The 24,813-nt window shown below is 39.3% G+C and overlaps 1 protein-coding gene across 5 annotated transcripts in view; it reads right to left on the bottom strand.

The window, feature by feature from the left end:
* ARHGAP24 (Rho GTPase activating protein 24) overlaps positions 1–24,813 on the bottom strand; it is a 226,819-nt gene that overhangs the window by 162,539 nt on the left and 39,467 nt on the right. The window lies entirely within an intron of this gene.

Genomic DNA, 24,813 nt, shown 5'->3' with positions numbered 1-24,813 from the left:
AGGATTTTGGGGCTTCTGTCACTCATTATTATTAGTATCATGCTAGTATCAAGAGAGTTGCAGTGTGTCGTGGTCCCTGCTGTCCTGTGCAATGTCTTCACAACTAACAGACACTGGGAGTAAGAATAGCAGATGTCAGAGCAATAACCAACAAGCCCGTTTTGGTATACAAACTTTTAAAAACTATTAACTACCCCTTTTTTCACTCAGGCAGGATCAACTCCTGAACCTGCTATTCTTAAAGCAAAAGGATGAATTCTAAAAACAAGTTGTCCTCATTTCCACAGGGGGAAAAGGAGCCATCTGATAAACCCAAGCTGAATAAAGGCACTGATGTAGACCTGCTGTATTGAAGTTTCTTATACTCATCAGTATGGCATCATCTCAGTTTCTTCTCCACTACACTGCATTCTGTGCAGTTGTTACAAACTTCAGCTGTTAAAGAGCAAAAAGCATTTTTATGTGCCTCGTTGCTGATAAAGAGTTAAATGTCTTGTTTAAAGGACTCTTACCACACTTTTACACTGTCTGGTTTATTTTACAACCTTAGAATGTTTCTTGATGAAGGCTTGTATCAATGATGCCACCAAAACCAGGGTTCAACTATTAAAAACAAGAAAAGCCCACCACCACCTAAGACTGCTGACTTAGTCCACACAGCACTGGTGCCAAATCCAGGAGCAGCACTATGGGCACATTTTCCAGCTGTAGCTCAGTACTCCAACAATCACAAGGTCTGAGATGAGGCTACACCAAAGAGTTCACAAATGTGCTCCAAATTATTTTACTCCCTGTAGTCAGTTATTAAATGCTTTGCTAATGAAATTCTGCCTTCTCAGGATATATTCTGCATGGTTCTCTTGCACTGGAAAGAAGTTGGCCCTTTGATGCAGTGATGAAAACAGGAAAGTGCCAATTTAACAGCCTATTCTGCTCATATCTCACAGGCTTCGATGAAGCCACGTGCAGCTGGGTTTTGGGCATTTCACTGGGATGACAAGAGTCTGTAGAAAGCACTGCCCTCACAGATTTGGCCCCGATATGCAGAAAGGGCTTCTTTTCCCACGTCGCTGCCTGAGTTGGAAAAGGAATGAGAGCAGCTCCAAGACGACAGAAATATTTTCAGACTGCCAACTGATGAGTAAAGAGGATTTCAAGAATGCAGTCTGAGGTCACTCAGTTTTCATCTACTATACAAGTCACTCTGCTTGGCAGAGATCTAAGAAAGCCTCTTTCCCTAGCAAGAAGTCATGTTGTACATGCTGCTTATTCAGCTGCAAATATGGCTTTTATCCCAGAGGTAATGGTCTTAGAGAAAGCTATTCTTAAGCACTAACAGGCTAAAAGAACTGAATTATTTTCATTTAAAGACTAACGAGGCTCTCTTGTGAGCTATTCATTTTGTTACTTCAGGAGCCATGCGGCACTTGTACCACATCCAAGTAAATAAAAGGAAGGGAGAAAAAACTCATCATGACAGGTCCTTTTAATGGACACAGACCTCCCACAGTGCTGAAATTCCCTTAAAACAGGAAAAGGGAAAAATGATCAAAAAGTCCATCACAGTACATATAGCAGTGTGTTAAGGGTCAAGCTGTAGACAAAACCCATTATCACATAACTACTTATCATCCCTAATCGTTTGGGGATTTTTACAGCAACATTTCAGCATTTAGACCAAGCCGGGGGTTGAAAACACTTGAGTGCTTGTTTTCTCAGACCGCCCAATATTGAGCTGATATCATGATTAGTCTAATGCACAAGAGCTCCTTTCTGACAAGATCAAGGGATTATGTGAAATCACAAGGAACAGGTCAACTGTTATCAATTTGTCACTTTCACTTCAGGGAATAAGTCTTTGTGAAAGTTACCCACTTTATCTTCCTCTATGGCCACCCAAGACTGACTGCCACAAGCCTCTGATCACACCTTTAAAAAACTTAAAGCACATAGAGGAGTTGCTACCTACTGGAGGACAAAAAATTATTTCTGGTTTTTGAAAATGAGGTGAAAGCCTGTATCTGGTGTGGGGAAGGAAACCCTATTATTTGTCAATAGCTGTGCACTTTCCATATTCTCTTATTATTCCTTCTACCTAACTAATATATTTAATGCTTCTTGGCTAAGTCAGGTAGTGATGATATGGCCTCTGCTGCTTCTAAAGTTTCTTAATGCTTTACTGAAAGTGTGATGCAAAAACACAGGGAAAAAAAAAAGAGAAAATTAAGACACCATTATTGAGTGCTACACTTCGTGCTATTGCCATCAGAATAAAACCTCCCATTTCCTAAATCACTGGTATTTGTTTTGTGTCCCTCTAGCTCTGTCTGGCTGTTCCTCATGCAGTGCTAGCCAAGCCCACAACACAAAGCATGTTTTTTCTCTAGGTCCCTCCTCTCTCTGCCCCCACTACAAAATGGCTATCTATGCCTCATTTAGTCTCCTGCTAGCCCAGTCATGACACATGAAATCCTTCAGCCTATGGTTTTTTTTCGCCACGGCTGTTTACAACCAATAGATGTGAGTTTGTTAAGGATGCCTGAAGAGACGAGAGCAGAAGTGATGGCCGGAGGTAGCAATGCACCACCAATCTCACCTCAACTGCTTCACATGTTCCTGAGCATTTTTCCACCATTTTTGCTTCATCTCATTCCCAGTCCCATCAATTTTCCAGCAAAACAAACTATAATAAAATTCTCTGCAAAAGCTGTTTTACTTCTCCAAGAACCAGACCAAAGTTCAGTTCCTGGTGCTACCTGTAGCACAGTATTTTGATTTGAAATGACTATTACTTTCTGCTCATTTCCTCTTTGCCATTTAACATCTGCAACACACCAATGAATGACAAACATTAGACATGGAACAGGCTTTGTCTCATTCCTTATAATTAGACAGATATATGCATAACCAAATATTCACCATATATTAATGTTAAACATATTCACAACTCAGGAAGCAAATATCCTATATATGTAGAGCAACATAGTATTCAAAATACTATCAAATAAAATACTATTACAGTATTTTAGCTTTATATCCAACAGAAGATGTGAACCCCTTATGATGAGAATGTAACTCATAATACCCCCCCCAAAAGAAACTTTCCTTTACTAAGAAACACAGCATTCAAGAGCAACATCTTAAGCATGAAAAGCTAACCACAAGATGAAGTCTGTTTAAGTAATAAGGCTCAAGCTCCATAGCATTTCCTGAAGATTAATGACCAGCTGAAGGACTTGATAACCAGAAGCAAAGACAAATTAATTCCCTAGGAAACACTGCATGAGGCCAAGCTCATTACCCATAGAGGAACCAAAGAATAAAAAGGAGACCACGTTCTATTCACTGCCTGTCCTTAGGCCTCAGACTCCAAAACACTGTCACCATTTTTGATAATGTGCATTTCATTAAGAAAAATATAAAAAGCAAATTCAAGTGTCTGAAAGACTCCTCCAAATGCAAGCCGTCACCAAGACTCAAGTTTTTCTGTCTGCTACAGCCAACATAGCAGGCAACTCAGCACACTGAATGTTTTCTAATTCAGTTCAGATCCTTGCTAAAATAAATAATTTCCATGTGGTCATGTGCCTTCCTCAAATGAAGAATTTTTTTTTTTTCATCATTAATGTCTTATTGATGTATTTTAATTATCCACTGCAGCATCAGGGCTGAGATAAGAAAGCAGCAACTGTAGTTTCAGGCATTCAACTCGTTCCCAAAAGCAGCCCAATTTTTCATAAAGTCAGTGTATCCAACTGAGCACTAAAAACTTACCAATTATGCCTCCACAAGTTTATCTCAAGTTTTATTTGCACATTAAGGTAAGTAATTTTAAGGAAGCAAAAGGCAATCTGACTCTCAATCTAAATACACAGGCTGAGTCTTTCACAAGTCAGTGTAAATGCAGTAAGAAATGAGTTACAGCTGGTGAGAAAAAAAAAAAATCAGCTTCTGGTGTGCAGTAGAAACGGAAACAAAATCAAAAATGCTTTATAAAACACAGCAGTTGCCTCCTGAAATTTATCTGGCAACACCAATGGCCACCCCTCAGTCTGCAGACTACAAGTAATGGCTGAAAACCACAGTCTTAACCTCAGGCTACTTCACCAAAAGTTATGTGACCTCCTGGACAACTGCCTCCCCGCAGGGCAGCCGCTCACACAGAACATTCCTCTCACTTTTAAGACTTTACTCCCATTGCCACTATGTTATCTGCAGCACCCCACCACGAGCCTCATCAACACAATCAAGGCCACCCCTTCTACTTCTGCAAGCTCTACTTTATACTGCAAATGATGGGAGCTGTCACCCCTGCTCACTCACCTTCTGTGCTTTAATGACACAGGACAGGGGAGACACTTCTGAAAAAACTCACACAGGAGTTAGTAAAAAAACCTGTGGTTTATGGTTTGAAAAATGATTCTGTAGAATTCAGCAGGGGATGATATATTCCTTACAGAAATATTTGGAGATCATCAAGTACTTAGTATTTCAGAAGAATCTCCAGTACAAACCAAGAGTGAAATTTCTGTTCCACCCTTTTCATTTTAAGTGATACACATTATTTCTATAAAGGTTATAAAAGATTTTAAGGCTGGAATAAACAGTTAATAAATATTTATGTTAAGCTCTTTTGTTCCTCCTTTTAAGCAGAAACCAGCCCTCTGTTTCACAATCCAATAAAATAGTGCAGTAGGAGTATTTATCTACACAAAAAGAGTGAGCAGTCTTGTGATGCTAAGTGTAATGCAGTATTGTTTAAAAATCTCTCACAGTAATCTTAAAAACCTATCCAAAATCCAGTAGTGAGAAAAAAACCAATATATTAACCTCTTAACAGTGTTTGACTGTAAAATCGCTTCTTGAAAAAGAGGCAGACATTATCATCCTACAAGAGTGTATAAACAAATGGAACCATGTGGTCTATTTTACAATGGTATCAAATAGAGCAAGAAAGCATAGCAGTCCTTTACATCTGGTGTTTACATTAAATAATTAACAAGTAATAAGACTCACCAGCGGAAAGTACTCACACAGAAAACAACAAAATTACACTGTTAAGATATTAAGTATATAAAGTATTTTTACAAGATTTTTGTTTCAATACAACTTAAGAAAACAAGAAGCAGGTGGGTTCCTGCTCCAAACATCTTACCATCCCACATCTTTTATTTTAGGACCACATGAAAGGCATCTTTGCATAATGCTCATTTTTCTCTGTACTTCCCTAGCTGGGAATAACTACAGGAACAACACCCAGTCTCTAATATCACAGTGCTAATATCTATAAAAGCATGCACATGAGAAGAGGCTCGTTTTCATTTATGAACTAAACTAGGACTAGAAGAATGCATATTTCCAGAGTTGACTGGATAAATTTGGCAAAGAAAGGGAATTGGCACTACTCCATCACATACATGAGATTTTTCCTTGACCATTCAGCTTATGTGACACTGGGAGAGTCAGTCACCCACCCACCAATAAACTTAGCAGGCAAAACCAGAGCAGATGGCGTGGAGCTGCCTGGGCCTCCCCTGATGCTAAGTCACCATTAATCCAAGTATTATCATGCAATTCCTACAGACCTCATCTCTTAGGAAAACACTTAACATAATTGCCCATATGCAAACACTTGCTACACATACTATTTCACTGTGTCACCAGCTCTGCACAAGTCATGGACCGTGTGCAAGTTCCAGTGCACTTTACCATTACACTCCGTAGTAATAATGTACTTCCAGTCTCAGAGGAAGTTATAAAAAGTCCCTCTTTTTACTTCTCCACAGCTGAATGTACATGGGCCTTCTTCATTTTTGCTAGACAGGGTAGCTATTATCTCTTCTAAAAAAATTAGAAATTACATTACAGTAAGCTTTCTTTTCAGTTTACCCCACACAAGGCTTATGGTTCCCTCCCGCAGGTAAGCGACATCAGCAATGCAGAGCAAAGAAACTCATCATACAAAATAATTGTCTAGCGAAGAGCTGCAAAGTTTCAAATGCAGATTTACAGATTCCTGCCAGATTCAACTTACTGTTAATTTATAGATAATACAAAAGGCATTTTACTCGCCTTTAAAATGGTTACAACTCTTCTCAGTGACTGGCACCAAAGTGCCACCACCAGCAGCCACAATTCAGCCTTCAGATGCCACACTGTGGAAGTGGCTTTATCCCAAAGCACCAGCCCCTGTACTCTAATCCCTAGCTCTGGCATGCTTTCACCGACCCATTATGAACACACCAAAGGCAACATCAAGATGTCCATGCAATTCAACCAGGCACATCCAAGCTCTAAACAGTCAGATCTGTGTGTTCTTAAGCAAGTTTAAAAAGGCTGTTTCCACCATTGTGTTCCTGGATAATAAGAGCCAGGCAGCAGTGAACAATTGACATTTTCATGGAGTACTTATGACACACTGCCCCCAGTCTCTGCATCCACAGGGAGCTCAACTCTTTGTCCCTTACAAAATCTACTCCATGGGTTTAAAAGAATATTTTCCTTTCAACAACCTAACTTTGTAGTTTCGATAAGTTCTTTCGGGTGAACACAAAAACTCATTCCTCTGCTCATTTTCACAGGATTGTTTGGATTGCTTGTGCATGCAAGTGCTGAATGCATGAAACTTGTCATCCTTTCTCTATTTTCCATTAAAAGGCAGGTCTTGGTCAGACAACAATATCAACAAATGTAATTCCTAGAACTCACTATAAAATGCTGCAGAAAAAAAAAAAGGGATATTTGTCCATCTTGTTGATGACAGAGCCTATCATTTGCAACTGCTCCTGAAACTACAATCCTAACCTACGCTAGAAGTCAGTGCCTCGACTATTGTAACACTGGTGACTTAACTTGCTTAATTTTTTTTTTGTATGTATGCAGCTAACAGTTTTTAAAAGTTCTTACCTTAATTGAGATAGTTTCAGCATGCCAATTCAGGTCCCTGACAGACTCCAGACTTTTATGTTAGACAAAATCTGTCACACTCAGTGAACAAAAACATGCATCCTATTGTCCACTTAATCCACAGAAGACACTAAATTAATGGTCATCAATTCCATCTGATTCTTATTCAATATGGTACAAGCCCCCCCCCCCCCAACATGAGGTGTGTATCATTTCAAAATATTAACTGCAATTGAATCCTCTTTTCAAATCCTATTAAAATATATTATCTCTACCTGCTTTCACTCACATTTTGCAATATTTAAGTTTAAAAGTGTCTATTAAATTATCCATACACTACAACTAACTGTGGATAATTGAAAATATTTGAAAACCACAAACCTAGCCTTTTCCTTTTGGGATACTACATTTCTTCCCACAGAAGACTGCACAAGCCTTCATATATTTTGCAAGCCACATAATAGGTAACACTTTCTGAAATTACAGTTCAGAAACTCTCTCTGTTCATTCATATACCTGCCATGCTAGGTAAGGCAAACGATCATTTAAGGATGAACAGTTGTCCAGATCTACACCCTTAGGCTTCCTATCCTTCTCTTCCCCAAGACCCCAGCCTCATATTTGGTCTTTCCAAACACTCCCAATACCCTCCCACCCCAAGATTTTTTTGGCACTTCTTCCTTCCACTCCACTTAACCAACACAATGGTGGGGAGAACGTGAAAGGGCATTACCTGGAGTAACACTACTTCAAAACACAACTGCACACTGAGCATGCTTTGCATCAGAGTGCAAGATGCAAAATGGGACTTGTCACCAGAGATAAATGCCAAAAGCATTCACTTTTTTACCACTCAAGACAGATAACAGGCATACACAGAGCACAACTCTCCTCACCCAAAGCATTCATTTTTCCAGTAGTTATTTCTCCTTCATGACCAAGCTAGTCCAGAAGGATGGATGCACACCTGAGTAACAACTAATTACTTCAAAGAGAGAAAGGAGAAATGCTCAGGCCTAAACACTAGTCACTACAGACTTCTTGAGCAAATCAAGGTCAGGGCAAAACCTGTACCTCCAGCAGTTAGAAGTATAGCCCACAGTATGCTTTTAAGCTGCCCTCGGTGACACAGATGCTGCCCAAGAACCCAATCATTATAAGAAGTTGTGCAACAGCTGGATTGCATTACCTGCCCAACTCAGGGCAAGGAGATTGCTAGCACACAGCTGAAGCAAATTAACTGTCTAAATAATTAACCCTGACACAGCAAGTAACAACACCTGACATTCCTGATTCATAACTAAGTGTTGTCTTCTACACCTAAAGCTACTTCTGGTTACTAGCAGTCTCCTGCCCCTTGGCTGGTATGCAGAAAGAGCTGCAGTGATCTATTTTGATATTCCCCCCATTCTTACTTGTATTTCCACATCACTTAAACTCACATCCATTCTTTGCTGTGTTTTTCAGAAAAGTGTTTGTAGAAATTAAAAAAAAGCTAGCCATAATCAACACTCTGCCTGACACACACTGCTTCTAAGGAACTCACCTCAACCACTATAGGATCTGATTTTTCATTCCTCCAGCTGTAACTACTGTTGCCCAGAGCAATAAAAAAGAAATTGAAGTCTTTTCAGATCTTGCTCCATTTTCATCCCAATGAAAACTTGCCTAGGCACCCATTTCAGTGACACCTTTTAAATTTAGGAGCCCCACAGAAGTGCTGCCCTCTTGGAAGGTAACATTGAGGACTATTCCAAACCATTTTTGCCAGTCAGGAGTCTAGAATAATCATTATTGTGTATCAGTCTAGTAGCAACATTAGTGGGTTTTACTGATTTTGAGTTTTGGGTTTTGTTGTTGGTTGGGATTTTTCTTTTTTATTAAAGTAGAAAGCCAGGATATAAGGCATTTCTCAGTAGCAGTACTTTAACTATTACAGCCTAAATAGCCCTAAACTGAAAAGATAGCAAAAGAAAAAAGGTCACCATCACCACCACACACACACAAAAACTAGCTGTTTCAGCAGATACGGAGTAAGATATATAGATTTGGAAAATTTGTGTAATAAAGTTTAAGTAAATTAGAGTCATTAAAATGATAGAACATCTGTTGTGTCTCAAAAAAAAAAAAGTAAATTTGACTGAACTGCTACAATATTCATAAGCCCCCAAGTGACACCTCCACTCAAACACACAAAGCTACCAGGTCACTGCAATAGCAAAATTGCTTTTACATGGTTGGCTTCAGGTTCATACCTCTGTCAGCACCTGCATTTTTTTTGTATTGTGCACAGACAGTGCCTTTCATAGTACTTATCAAGTGCTATGTCAGTCAAAGTGGATATAAAACTTGAAAATATTTTCTACTTCTACCTGAAAACAGAGACACTTCTGAGCTAGTAAGGCACCTGTCAAATGGAACATAGTCTCTGCTTGTTAACTTAATGGTGATGTTAGCCCCTGTTACACTAGTCCTACTTTTTAACTAGATACAGATGCTATACTGTATGCAATACTGTAACAGTCATTAAGGGATATGAGGCTCGAGCAGAAGCCTACAGTAAAGATGGGATACCCAAAAGAAAACAAACCTTGCAATAACAGAAGAAACAGTGCTAACTGAATGACCTACTTTTAAAATCCACTCAACACTGACAGCTAGACTGTGCACATTTTTCACCCCAGACAAGAACAAGTGTGAGATGCATACACACGGTCTGCATGTGTGTACCTATCCAAAACTCTCACTGCTTAGTCATGCCCTTTGCTTTTATGCAAACCAGCAAGGCCAACGCCCAAAGCATCACTCTGATCTGCCTGGTTCCCAGAGCCTCTGTTCTAAAATTATTTCTAATCCAGGCTCTACAGATAAAACAGAAATTTTGGATTCCTTAGAGCACACAGAAAAACACTGTATTCATTTGGAAAGTAACATGAACTAGGAGCTTCAAAACATCATGCAGGAGCACTTACACTTATTATAAGAAGTCAAAAGACTCAAAGACTCATTTCCAACACTTCCATTAAAAAACTATCTTCAGCATTTTCCTTTCATACAGTCTTTAACATGTTAGCTCTTCTCTTAGAGAAGCACAGCTTTTTTTCATCCTCCCCCTTTCAATTTCACCAGAGCCCAAATTCAGCCAGACCCACACTAGCCTGAGCTCAGCAACCCTTCTTGAAACCTTCCTTCCCCTTCTCTTCCACATGCAGCTGTGAAGAGGGCAGGAGATAATGGCATTCCCTGCTCCTGGTGACACTGCTACTATTTAAGAGATCTGGACCAGCAATGCCCATAAGAAAAATTTCTGTGGGCTTTCCAAAATTTCACACAAATAATCATATTCCTTATGAAATCTCCTCCTGAAATGATTTAGATAGAACAAACCCTACCTTACTGCAGCATCACCTTTTGGGTCAAGTGAGAAGGCCTTCTCCCAGGACTTGCAGAGATTCCTTTCTCTCCCCTCCCAATCCTGAGCATTGCATCTCTGAAAGCAGATGATCACAGTTTTCCTCTCCAGAGGTGCTCTCTACCACCTCACTCCTGCTGGACACACGGTGGCCCAATTGTCAGTTTGTGTAAACAGTTAATAGAGAAATCTGTCATTCAGCCTTGTTGCTGACACACACATTAACGAACTCCACAATGTGCAGCAATTCTTTTCTGGATAGTATCTCTTATTCACAACAACCCTATATGAAAAGGCTTTATGCTCTTTCTGAATGTTTACAACGCTCTGGGGACCTGCTGGACACGGTTCACAGGATAAAGGAGCTGGGGGAGTGCCTTTGGCTGGTTTCTTTCTTCGGCAGCCATTTGCCCCATTGATGGCATTATCACCAATTTAAGAAGCATATGTACTGTTCTAACATCTCAGAAATGCCTTGCCATTTTACTGTCTGGTTTGTTTAACCGGATAATTAACCAGTAAATTAATTCTATTGTCAAACCTTAATTTAAAACTGTCTACACACTGAGACTTAAGAGAGTATTCTGTAAAAAACCCCTTTGTCCCTGTATCATCCACAGTGCATACCTTCATGAACTCTACTGTGAGCTGCCTAAGGTTTTAAAAACAATAGTGGCTGAAGTCTTTTATGAGAAAGCACTACAAGCCAAATACTGAATCTAATGCCATTTGCAGATGCACACTGTGTCTCATGAGCTGAGCCAAACAGAACAATGCAAGCAAATAATTATCCTCTGAAGAAAACTGAGAGAATGTGAAGAATGGTGTTTAACACATTAATGAAAGTCTTACCAGCTCGTTCGGCCTGTAAGTTCAGCTCTTCCTCCTCACACCTGCTGTGAAACCCTGATCCTGTGCTCTAGCCGCTCATTTAACATGCTCTTCCCTCCATCTCAGGTTGCACTCTTTGAGCCTACACCACACAGCTAAGTTTTCTCATACAAGCCCTCTGACCACTGACAATACTGTGATTATGGATGCAAATCATATGGCTTCCATTACAGAGAACACCGCACAACTGAATTATCATGCACTGCTTTTAAGAGCTGTACTAAATTCTGATACTTAAACATACACAGGAAGGGAAGTATTTAAGAAATACTGGAATGGGGTTTTCTTGTAAATACAGTGAATATGCATCACTCGACTAATGAAACCCTTTTAACTTCTGAAACCTGGTGTCTTTTACCAGCAGTAATACTACTCCTGGTTTTGTAACAGAAATTCCATGTTACCCAGAAATATGCAGAAGCAGCAAACTGAGCAGGACCCCCAGCAACAGCAAAGACATTGAGCGACACATCTGTAGTACAGAATCCATACACAACACTGCTTTAGTTAGGACAAAATTGCTTCAATGATTCAAAGAACAACAGATCACATATCGGGAATGCTCCTGAGAACATTATATTGGTATTTTCAGCAGGACACAAATAACAGTGAGAAGTCCCAATGCTGTCCTTTTTTGGGATACCAAAAAAACAGCAACAATTTAACCTCGCAGACCTTTCTTCTACTTAATTAAACATTTCATAAGAAATACTACTGTACTTATGTATGAGTTATCATATTAAAAAAGTGCAAGAGTACAGCTGTGTTGCAAATGCAAGCCAAGAATAGGGATCTTGGTTTTACTTGTGTTTTCTTCATGTCATCTTAATAGCTTGATTAGCTCTACTCAGTGTTCAGTACTCTCAGATTTAGACACTAGATCAGCCTTCTGTGCATTCAGAGCAGAAGATGTGTTTTCCTCACTCAGTTAATTGGACACTTCTTTCCAGTGTAGCAAAGGGACACCAAAATAATCACTGTGTTTACTAGACTAGCTATGATACTAAACAGGTTAAAACAAATGTCATCATGCACATGTTTGTTTCCAAAACTGGATGTAATCTGTTTCTTGCAATCACAAGCACACCCACAGGTCTTGTGAGAAACACTGTCCAAAACCAAGGTTCCTAACCATTGGTCCTAAAATCCTGATTTCACACTTGAGTAGAGGCTGTGTTTTCATACCCCAAAGACACAAGTGCCTTGGAAAATGTAAAAGCTCCTCCTTGCAAGGGACAAGCAAGAAGGACTGGGCTTTCTCTTTCCAGTGAAGACTGCTCCATAGCTTGCAAGAGCCAGAATGTTAAGAGCATTAATATTTGCCAGACTTGGTCTTTTTACTGTAACAAGTGGTTTATTAGAACTTGGAGACTATTTTATGGAAAAAAAAACCTCCCCATTTCCTCTCTAGCATCTCCTCAGCATAAGATATGTGAATCCTTGTCTGCAACTGGCTGAGAACAGCTTGATTACTCATAAAATACTAGATTTTACCTTCACCCTGGTATGAGCCAGAGGGTGGCAACTTATTCTATGCATTTCTTATTGTCACATTATAAAAAACCGAGTTATTTTTCTCTGTACCCTCCACCTCAGCTCAGATTAACCTATTCAAAAATGAGGCACATGGCCAGAAAATCAAAAGCTAAAAACTCCAGTACATCAAAAAGTTTAACAAGGCTCTGTATGTTTTATCCTTCAGCTGTGACTTGTACTTCTTTTCCCAGATAGTGTTGGTTATATAAATTACATTATACAAATACAGGAAGAAAATTAAGAAACACACCTAGAATAACAATCAAACTCAGGAAGCAAAAGGAAAAATATCTTCTGTTAATCTGAAGTTAGTTAAATGCAACATATATGTATTACGGCCTCGACTGTGAATGAAATCTAAGACTGAACTTCTTCCAGACTAATCTCTGAATTCTCATGCTAAACACCATACCTTCAGGAGCCCACTACTACACATATCTTGCTAAGCCTCATCCCTATGTATCTTTTCACTCCTGGAAAGATACTTGGGGACAGAGAGTTTTGATACTGTATGGAATTTAACATAGCTTCATTTAAAGGAAATGAAGCGGGTTTGATGCTCATGAGACTGGTTACATAACCTTTTCTTTCCTGACACCATTGTACATCGCATTCAAGCTCTATCCATGGCCAATCTCTCTGCTCTTAAACATTTATGTAAGGAACTGTGAAAGCAGATTGATCTCAGTCTGCCTTTTCAGAGAAGTGCTAACAGGAGTTGTAACTAATACCAGTCATGCTAGCATTTCTCATGAGGTGTTTTCTCAAAAAGTTCCTCCAGGCAATCTTTCCCCCATTGAAAAGGATTATTTCTGTAACACACAAAAGTTGGTTTATATAGCACATCATCTGTCTCACAGAAAACTAGATCATTATGTTAGGTCTAAGACCATACAGATGAAGAGGTAATATCACATTCAACAAAAGATACCAAGAAAAGCTGTGAAGCTCGTTCCCAGATATTCCATGGTTAGTGATTCTGTATTAGAAACAAAAGTTTCGTTATAAAGCATACTGAGCAACAACATTTGCAGAAAAAGTATCAAGAGAAACACACAAACAATTTGGTAAATATACTTTCGGGTTGCAAAAGCTAAAAAGTTTCAGATGTTGCTGGTACACAGTAGTATAGGTATCACTTCTAAGCCCAGGGAGGAATATGGCACCTTAACACTAGACAGTATGTGGCAAATAGTAACTTTAATGACAGGCTGAATTTTTTAACAATATCCTTTCTCTCCACAAATACTAAACCTCTTCTTCAGACGTGGAGCATTATTTATTGTTCTTCCAGTGAGGAAAATGCAAAGAAGGAAAAGGAAAGAAACTGCAATTGTGTCTCATTCTCACTGGGCTCCAAAATATCTAAATACGTCCATATTTTTTTCAAGCTGTTCTTTTTTGAGGGGGTGGGGGGTGGGTGTGCATCCTGCTAGAGAGTTCATGCTTTTTAAAATGCATTTCTAAGGTACTAAAGCTCTGATTAAACAGGCAAACAAAGGAGTTGGTTCTCACTGAAGACCAAGTGGGCAGCCTGAGGGATGGCCTCTATAATCTCACAGCATATGGACAGAAACACACTAATTACTAATAGATATAGGACCGTGGAATGCAGGCTTTTCATCACTCCCCATCCTTCACAAGTCTAGCACTACTTCAAGGCTGAAATAGTGATCCCTCCAAAGTAAAGGAGACCTGTGATTTTGCCTTTTTTTATGAGAAGAAAGAAAAACTTAAATTTGAAGCAACAGACATTATGGAAACATGGAAGGAAAAGGGGCAGGCAAGTAGTCCTAAAACAGAGCTGAAGCCTATGGATTAGGTGAGGAAGGTCTATGCTGCTGCGCCATCATACAAGAAGATTCTTGTGAGATCCTGACTGTATTCTGGCAAATGCACATGTAGTGGCTTACCAAAGCATCAGCTCACTACTTAAATCACAGCCTTGTGTCTGTTTTCTATCATCTGCATGACCAGATCATTGGTTCATGCCAACAGGCTTCCAAAACACATGCCTGGTCAACGGAAGTCCTTAATACTCTTCAACTGCTTGTGGTCATTATTCAAGAGCTAAGAGCATTTGCTTTTCCTTGGAGATGCTACAACTACTCACTCAGAGCATGAGCTCTTTATGGGTGGCTGCATAGGCCATAATGGGTTTTATTCTGCAGGCCAAGCAGTAACAGAGAAAGCTTTTGTTAGCTCAACTTTCATGCTGCAAGTCTGCTGAAAAGGATGTCCCTTCAGTATTAGAAGTTAATTTAGCTGCTTCTGTTACCAATCTATCCTTGGCCTCTGTTCTGAGGCTGCCAATACAAATACCACCTGTGATGGCCATTCTCATAAACTTGATCTGTACAATAAACTTGTTCTGTACAGTGGGATTTGAAATGTCTGGCTCTGCTTGTCAGGGAACACATGGCAACCCAAAGGCTCTAATAACCAAGACACCAAGGAAGGGTTGCTTTGGTTTTGTCCACAATGTCTGTGTTACATAGCATGTCTTCACCATTTCACTGTGTTTGAACTTGCACAGGATTTGGGTCATTTTTCATGTGATGAGCCTAAGCTCACACAGAAGGGCATTTACGCAGTCCAGCTGAATGAAGCTGAAATTGGACTTATGGACTTGTATAAATGCTGCTAAAAATTATTACTAGAACTGCTCCTCAGTTACTACAGAAACATTAAGTCCCTTAGAAATATGCAAGGAAGTAAGCAAGGACACCCAGGATTTCTTTAAATAGGGACATTAACTATGGCCTACACAAGATAATGCATCACCAACTTAACTTTTCCACATCTCAAGCATTCTCTTAATAGCACACACTCAGTTAGAAGCTACCTGCAGCAACTCCAGCTTATGAGTTGACCAAATGTCACTGAATTTGATCAGTCAGGCTCCAAACCACAACATCCATATCTATTAATTATCTCAAGTGTTTGCCCTTAGACAAGACAAACTTATATAGCTCTACTGCTCAAGTTAATGGAGTGCAAAAAAAAAATTACTTTTATAATGGTTAGGGATCCACTTACGCTTGAAAGAAAAAGCATTAAATTTACTTTAAAATTAATTCGGAGATTGATTACCACAGAATTTCACCTTATACCCTCACACATGTTGTGTAGCAGTACTCAGGTTAGTTGCTTTACTGGTACAACAGGTATTAAGCAAGGAAAGCTAAAGAGAAACATCTAGAGCAGACCATTGCTGTCTGTCTGAATATGACAAAAGGCATTGCACTGCGTTGGAACTGATAATACAAAACCACTGGCATGATCAGGAATTTATATCAGCAGTCTTTCAGACAAGGTAGTAGTAAGAAGACAATCAATGACAACCACCACAACATAACATCAAGTATATTTTTGAACCAGCAGCAGACTGACACTATCTTTACTCAGCTCCATACAACTTCATTAACCTGTTAAAGATACATTCATTAGCATCCTCCAGAAACACACTTTTCATCTGACAGGCAACAGAGAAAAGCAGAAAGAGAGTATCTCCCCTCTCCTCCCTGACCCAAACCCTATCAACTGGCATGAGTCAGAAATGGAGAGGAAAGGAATAAGGGTAAGATGGCACAAGCATAGAAAGAAATGCAAGACTCAAAACAGTTACAGACTAGGCAGCCCCACCACCTTGGAAAAACAGTTGTACCATGTAGTGGCTTCTTACATCTGGAAGTATTGCTTATCCATGAAATGTAGTGAAGCATACTACAGGTTCACCTTTACTTTAGAGTTAGCAAGCTGTTACAAACAGGCTACTTCCCTGGTCCCACAAAGCAAAAGGTGGGGACAGTTCTCTGAATATTTGGACTAAGCAGATGCACTGGCCACCAAGAACTAAAATAAAGCTGTTGGCTAGTTTACGTCTTATTAGAGCGCGTATCTTCTCCAATCTAACAGCAGCTGTTGGCTGAGTCTAACTATACACACAGTTTATACAACACACAGTAGCATACTGGAGAGCTTTAGCTCTGAATGCACACATGGGTCAAGAGTGTTAGAATTTCCAATCAATGCATGAGGCATTTTTGCTTTGTTCTATTATAAAAATATTTACGAAAACTCATTTCCCACTTCAGCTTGATTAAAGATACAGAAGCCTGGAAACATGTATTTGTGGTTTCTGAACAGCTTTGGAAGAGGACCTGGGACAGTACTGCCTGCCACAAACAGGCAGACTCCAGTGGGATCATCTTTTCTTCACCATCCTCACTTTCCAAGTTTGGTTATAACAACAAAAAGTCCCAGTGGAATACACAACTCCAAACACTGTGAAAGGTTCACATTTCCCACCTACAAAACTATCTCAACTCGGGGAATTTTGTACTTCAGTCACTGTACCAGTTTTCTGAAGCCTAAAAGGAGGTATATTTTCACAGCCTCTAAGCACATTGGTTTTTTCATTTTGAGGCAGGTGGGTGTCAAAATACATCAAAGAGACTGATTGTGGAGAATACTTATAAACCTGTAGTTTTAGTTTAAACTGAAGATCTACTCAGGCAGGTAGTGGAACTGCTGGGGGCATGGGGAGTAGGAAGGTAAACCTCTAATGTGTTATTTTCCAAGTCATCAACTGGGATGGAGACACTGAACCATGGCAGTGAGCAACCACCATACAGCTGGCTCTTTATGAACACCATAGATACTCAGAGAGGAGGGGGGCTGTTATTTCACCAGCCAATGGATTTGGAGGCAAAGGAAAACCCAGGGGAAGTTGGGGTCAGAGCTGGATCTGAACAGAAAGAACAGCAGCAATGTAAGAAAGGACAAAGACTGCACCTGAGAGGTGTTTTGAAAATTCATTCAAGTTCAGGGAGAATGAAAACTACAAGCCCTCAGGAATGAAGTATGCACAAATTTTTAAAAAATTGGTACAACAGCAGGACAGTAGTTTGTAGACGTTATCAGCACAGTCACAGACAATGACACAACCGCTACATGCAAAGCTAAGAGAGACACTGAATACTCCTTGTAGTGCACTGAAACCTAAAATCCATCTTCATGGCAGAACTTAATTTCCAACAGCATAAGCTGGGGCAAATCACTACGCAGTAATTGCCTGATTTTGGCACAGTACCCACAACTTTCCATAGTGTTCAGTGACACTCCTGTAATTAACATGGCAGTTAATGCTGAAGGAGAAACCCTCTTTCTTCCTGTGAAAATTTTTAAGACTTTTACTGAGACAAGCTCAAGGCCTCCAAAGTTATTCAAAGGAACAAAATAAAGAACAAATACAGAAAACTCAAGTTCACATTTTTGGTCTGAAGCAGAAAGGGGGATTAAAGTTGGAATTTGATCACCTCCAAGTTGAGCACCTTAGTGACTGACCTTGTGACTATTTGTCTCAGGTTGAGAACAGAAATTCAGTCCTGGAAATTTGAGAAACCTTTCCCAAGCAACAGAATAATGGCATTAGAAACACCGTGGTTTCAAATAAACTTAGCCTTATCACACTAGTCACTTTTGTACAAAATTACCATGGGTTATCTACTGACCAGTGTATTACACCTTTAAACAGCACTGACATAAGTAATTGCAGTAAATACGTCTCTATGAATATGCTGAAACACGCAGCAGTAAGTGACTTAAAAACTTACAAAAGCACAGAGGTATTAAAAACAGCAGAACTTTCTACTCATGTAAAAGCTAAAACCTATCATTCAGTAAACATTCTTGTATTCCAGAAATTTCATTGCTTGAGATGCAAAAGCCTGATTATATTCATATACCTGAGGACCCATTCCCTGAAAACCTATGAGAAAGGGCCAAAGCAGTTTTGGGGCTTTCACTTCAGTTTCTGCACTGAACAGCTACCACTGTAGCAGTTCACTACATGAGAAATACCAGATTTAAGATTGCTTTGCCTTTTGCCATGCCAGATTGTATCTGTTTCTGTCTCACATAGGAAAAAAGCACGACATTCTGCTTTTTTCACATCAGGAGGATACAACTCTTCTTGGTTCATCTGGAACTCAATCAGTGATAAGAGTTAAGTAGTTAATTTTCAGTTTAAAACTTGAGAGTCCTTATGTCTAGTGGATGGAAATCAAGAACTATCAGAAAGGAAAAAAATGTACTTGTAATAAATAGAAAGTTATGTTACAGAGGCTTCTCTTCCTTCAACTAAGTGCTTCAAGAAACAGGAAATATCATTGCATCAGGAACACATGGCTAACCCAAAATCTGTTTCTAGTTTACACAACGCATGCAAAACTGCAACAGCAGTACCTTACTTTAGTGAGCTTATGCAAAGTCCAAAGCCATGAAGGGAGATAAATGAAAGGAGAGGTCACACTCCAGACTGCCTAACAAAAATGGTATAGCAACAACATCCAGGCCACAACTGTGCCGAGCTCAGTGAGAGCCAACTGCTCTGCTGCAATCTGCAGTGCAAGTTTACCCAACAACAAGCACTCCACAAGCAGAAATTATGAGAAGGGGTGTACAGTCAGTCACAAGGAGGCTCCATTTAGAGATCTGAAAAATGGGGCCACTATTTCTTGTCTACTTTTTTTTTTTTTAGGACAAAGCTCAGCAAGGCCAGCTGGAAACCTTTTATCAGGACTGCTCCAGAGCATGTTACTAATATTTCAGGAAGTCATTGGCAGCTGACTGCCTTTGCAGAATACCATTTGACTTCTTTAAAATCTTCATCTTAGGTGTGTTGGACATCCTTTCATTCCACTGCATTCACATGAATTGTTTAAGGTATGGTTTTTGATGGATATTTTGTGGAGGCTTTTCCTTTGTTTGGTTTTAAAGTTCTGTATTTACCACTGCCAAAAAAACTGTATCCAACAGCCAATAACAGAAAGGCTTGCTGGTAAATCCTTTCATTAATAGCAAACATCATTACTGATCTAGAGAAAATCTTATATACATTCATCCAGCATATTGAGTTTCCACGGAAATTCCTAAGAAACAGGAATTTTTCTATCACACACACCCCCCACCCCCCTTTCTTGTGACACCTGCATAACTGTATGCGATTAATTTCTCCCTTACAGTTTGCAATAGGTTTTAGGTAACTCAGTATTTCAAAGCACTGCTCCTACACAGATGAGGGTTCACCCAGTAGCACATGTTCATCCCAAGACCATTTCTTAGACTAACAGCAAGTGTTTTGCCCAGAAATGAAACAAAAATTTTTTTTTTTAGAAAAAGCTCATGATCAGTGATCTGGACACTCCTTGCTATTTTCACATTAAGTCCCTGAATTTGCCCCATGAAAGGTAGAGTTTTGAGCAAGGCCCACAAAGCCAAGCGTGCAGAGACTTGGTGCTTCACATCCTCCACTATGCAAGACCGAGGGAGTTGCTCTTACAAGTCAAAGCAGTATCTGTAAGAAGCTATTTCGCTTGTTATGCTGCTCTTCACTATTTACACAAAAGCTAGTTCCTGTGGCTTCCTAAAGACAAGGACCAGAGTGAATAATACAGAATCCCAGAATCATCACGGTTGGAAAAGCCCTTGAAGATCCTCCAGTCCAACCATGAACCTTGCCCTGACCGTTCCCAACTCCACCAGATCCCTCAACATTGGGTCAACCTGACTCTTCAACCCCTGCAGGGATGGGGACTCCACCCCTGCCCTGGGCAGCCCATTCCAATGCCCAACAACTCCTTCTGTAAAAAAATGCTTCCTAATAGCCAGTCTAAACCTTCCCTGGTGCAACTTGAGACCATTCCCTCTTGTCCTATCGCTTATTACTTGGTTGCTCTGATGTCCCTTGCTAAAAATCCTCTAGGCAACGAAGATGGCCATTTCTTGTGATGCAGTTCTAAAGGGCATATACAATTAGTTTTTTTCTCTCCACCCAGAAATGTTATTCATTCCCTTTTAACTTATAAAAAAGCACGATGCTCAATCTTTAATCATATTCAATACTAATACTGAAAATTTTCTCCTACAGACAGGCTAGGTTTGAAATTATGCAATTAGCATATTCATTTCTATTTAACACATTCATTAGAAGCTATATTTCAATTTAAATATGCAACTGAAAACTTTCATATTTCCTATTAATGCCATTAAATGGACTTTCCTGTCAATGTAATTTTTGCATGAATTAAATAGGAAGTGTGTATTTAGCCAGAAAGCAATCCTTCAAAAATATATTCTGATTGTATATCAAAGACAATCTTTCCCTTACAGACTAACAGTGACCTGTACTTAAGACTCCAGCTGCCTCTTACTCTGTTTCAATCAAAGACTGATTAAAATTCCACATTTAAGATTCACACCTTAGCATTCAATCTGCTGTCCCTTCCCAGGGCTCGTCTTCGATCCTGTGAGCCACTAAATACTGTTTAGCATTACTTACGCCAAACGGTTAAGAGCTTAACAAGATCTAGAGGATAAAAACTGCACACCAAAGTGTTCAGGATGGGATATAAACTGAAACAGGAGACCATTGTCTGCTTTCAGGCATATACCAACAAAGTATTTCTTGAAGGCTAGTTCACAGTTCTTTAAGATCTCTCTACTGTACACACCTCAAATTCAAGTCCATAACCAAGTGGAGTGGCAATTAAATTAAATAGGTGCCTAAGCCTAAAACACTGTTTTGACTGGATGTTCTTGCCCATTTTTGTTCATTTACAACCTCGTATCAACAATCCATAAATACATGTTACCTAGCTTTGCTCCCATAAACCCACTTCCTAGGTAACACCACGAGAGTATGACAGCAAAGCTGCAACAAGGAGATGATGCCTGCAAGCCCCCTCCTTTTGCTCACAAAACCACAGAAGTACCCTGTCTCACTGAGAGGCACTGACTTCCTCCTCCCATCTTCATTTAAGACCATGACAATCCAGACACAGCTAGAGAAGTTAACCACAGGCAGAGAAGAAAACAAGAAATACATTTTCATGGGCTGCATTTAAACAACAGCTGTACTGTGAAAGGGAGAATGCTAAATGCTGATTTCTTTCAGCTGCCCACATTTCAAGCTTGGATAGCTGACCTTCAGATCTAGCATAATACTAGCTTTCCAGAGCACAACAAGCTGTCAGGAGTAATGTTACTTACCAAGACACCAAAAAGAATTAACAAGGCAAAATCCAGTATCTCTTCCAAGAAGTAAAAAATTACAAACAATTATTAGAAATCTGATTTTATTTCTTCACATGGCTTGCTCATTTATTTGTTTTTTTTTTTGTCTTCTGGAATTCACTAGATTATTGCTATCCATACCCATATCTTCAGTAAACAGAAATGCCATCTTTGCCAGATCTCCAGAGACATTTCAAGGATATGAGAGCAAAAGATAGCTGCTATTCTTACCAATAAAACTTTGCAAGGGAAAGATTCTTGCGTTTGATGATGATAAAGAATCAATGACAATTCACTGACCTTGACTATAAGATTAACAGCTGTGTACTGCTTTTTCTTCTGTTGTTCTTCAATAGCTCTGTGTGCCTCTGGGCATCTGACAGGTTGGCAGAGACATTTCCCCATGCTGATAGTTAACGACTTTTAAATTTAATCGTCTGACTTGGAGGAGATGGACACATAGTGACTAGAGTGTATGAGGTAGCTACCTATATTACTAGCAGGAAATGAGCATGCTTAAGGAATACTAAAGCATTTACTGATTGTTTAGACACAAAATGTTACTTCCTTTCCTTACTCTCATTATACACAGTCACTTGTAGAATAAAAAGCTAACAGATAATAATATTCTTCTGAAATTCAGTTCCACTCACATCTCTATAACTTTAAAAAACACAAACGTCATGGAGTAATTTCTCGTACAGACTGGACAGAACCCAAGCCCAAATGTTAAGCAGACTGGTACTCAGAATACCTGTTGAATTCGCACCAGAAACTGGATTCTGCTCTTCTCTAATTCGCATTAGCGCTATGAACATAAACTCATTGGCTTGGCTTGTCCTCTCCTGCTATAATTCTTCCACCTTCTATAAATATATATACACAAGGTGTGCTATTAAAGCATTACTCAATCACTCATCACTCTCTAACTCCTTCCAAACACAACCAAACAGTAAAATAAAAACTACAATCCTATTTGGAAAAAAAAAACCCTCATTAACTCTTTTCCATTATATTATTGGCTAAGAAAGTATTGTACAGTTGTACATTTTGCAGACTATTCAATCCAGTAGTGAAGAAACACGTATTTATCTTAAATGCAGATCCAATACTACATGGCTAATATAATAATATAACAAAATACTGCTCGCCATTTCCTAATGATATCTCTGTGAACTGAAAATTCATGGTATCAGTAGAGTTCTTTGCTTTAGCTCTCTGCAGGAAGAACAGGGCTCTCAGAAAGTCATAGTGATTTTCTTGTCAAAGTTAATGCAGCAAACCCTTCAATGAAGTTAAATGGGAAACAAACATTTCTGTACATGGCATTGAACCTGGGACATATTTCAGGAATTGACACTTGTACAGGTTGTTTCAGAAACATTCCAAAGCTGCACCAAGATGAGATATTGACTGATCCTAATTTGGACAGGCCCATTCATTTTCCTAACCTATTGGCATATTTTAAATTACCCTTCTGTTGGTACTTCTCCCCACACACTTTGTATCTCTAGTGTCTTTATGAGCTTACTTGAGACTTAAGTGGAAATCTCAAACAATCAGTTGATTAAATAGTAATTTAATAGTTATTAAATAGTTATTTAATCAACTGCTAAATAAACCATTAAAGGCATCAGAAGATCAGAATCACCACCTCCATTTGACAAAAGGGAAGCAGCAAAGTCAGCAGGATCTTCTGAAGTCATCCTACAGGTCAGGCAGATGGGCAAGATGATAATTTGGTCTCCATAGTGCAAAGCTCCATGCAATACAGCATTGTGTCACGTCTCAAAAAACAATTAAGACCTTGCATTCAAACATACTGGGAGACATCAAGTGCTAGGAAGCAGTGTTGTATTCTGGCAACCCATGCTCTGACCCATAGACATTTTTATTTTGATGGCTGCTTTTTACACTCTCAATTAGCAAAATACATGAAGTGAAAGATACATTTGATTTCCCATAAATTATTAGCTGTTTCGTATTTAAGCAGTCACACTAAAATACAATTTGTAAATATGCAGCGTGTTATTTAATTAACCTATACTATCCGGGATAATTTTAAGGGCAAACAGCTGCCAAGGCTGTGAAATTGGTACTGGGAAATCAACTCATACCAGAACCTTCTTTGGGAACAATTACCTCAAGACCGCAACACGTACGCCATAATGCAAGCTGTAAAGCTTGACAAAGTGTCACAACCTGTTTCATACAGGAAGCTTTATTAGATGTACTTTACATCACTGAGAACTCCCTCTGAAATTCTACATAAAAGGTACACCATCAAAAATTTAGTGGCCATAGAGTATGAATGCATTTATATTTTAATATCTGCACAGAGGTAATTCTCAGATGCCAGAGCTTTTTCTGAAGTCACAGGCATCTAGGAAATAATTAATACATAGGATCATCATACTCCTGTAGGTACTAGCACAAGGTCTCTCTTCTCATCACAGAGGCTCAGGCCTGCTCTGACCTGAGAGGCAGCATTATTTACTCTACGCTTACAGCACTCTAGAGATAGGAGGCCCTAAAGCATGCTGGTGAAAAAGCTAAATAAATAGGAAAATAGGTGAACATTAAGGAGCAATAAATCACCAAAACAGAACCAGGCAGCAGACAGCAGTCTGTTCCACATTACAGATGGCAATGCACTCAGGTTATAGTCCACGGCATTTCCTATTTGGGAAGACACAAAGCAGGGACACTCCACATTTGAAGGAGCACAAAAATAAGCTGTACCTTTTCAAATACAGCCTATTTATCTGCCTCAATCAAGGATATCTGACTGAATTTTGCTACTTGAACTTCATGTACACTTCACTCCCTTTCAAATGCTGTAATAAGAAAACCAGATCTGGAAGTTTTAGAAATAAGCCTGACAGAGAAACCACGCTAACTGCAAAGGCCTGACTCAGTTTTGTGTTCACATTAAAATCCCAAGTTGTACTGAGTCAGTGACAGAGATGGAGAGGTTTGGTTCTTTAAAC

The sequence above is a fragment of the Athene noctua genome, chromosome 4, assembly GCF_965140245.1.
Source record: "Athene noctua chromosome 4, bAthNoc1.hap1.1, whole genome shotgun sequence".
NCBI lineage: Eukaryota > Metazoa > Chordata > Aves > Strigiformes > Strigidae > Athene > Athene noctua.
The sequence above is the reverse complement of the archived record's forward strand: the minus strand, read 5'-3'. Positions and strand labels throughout refer to the sequence as shown.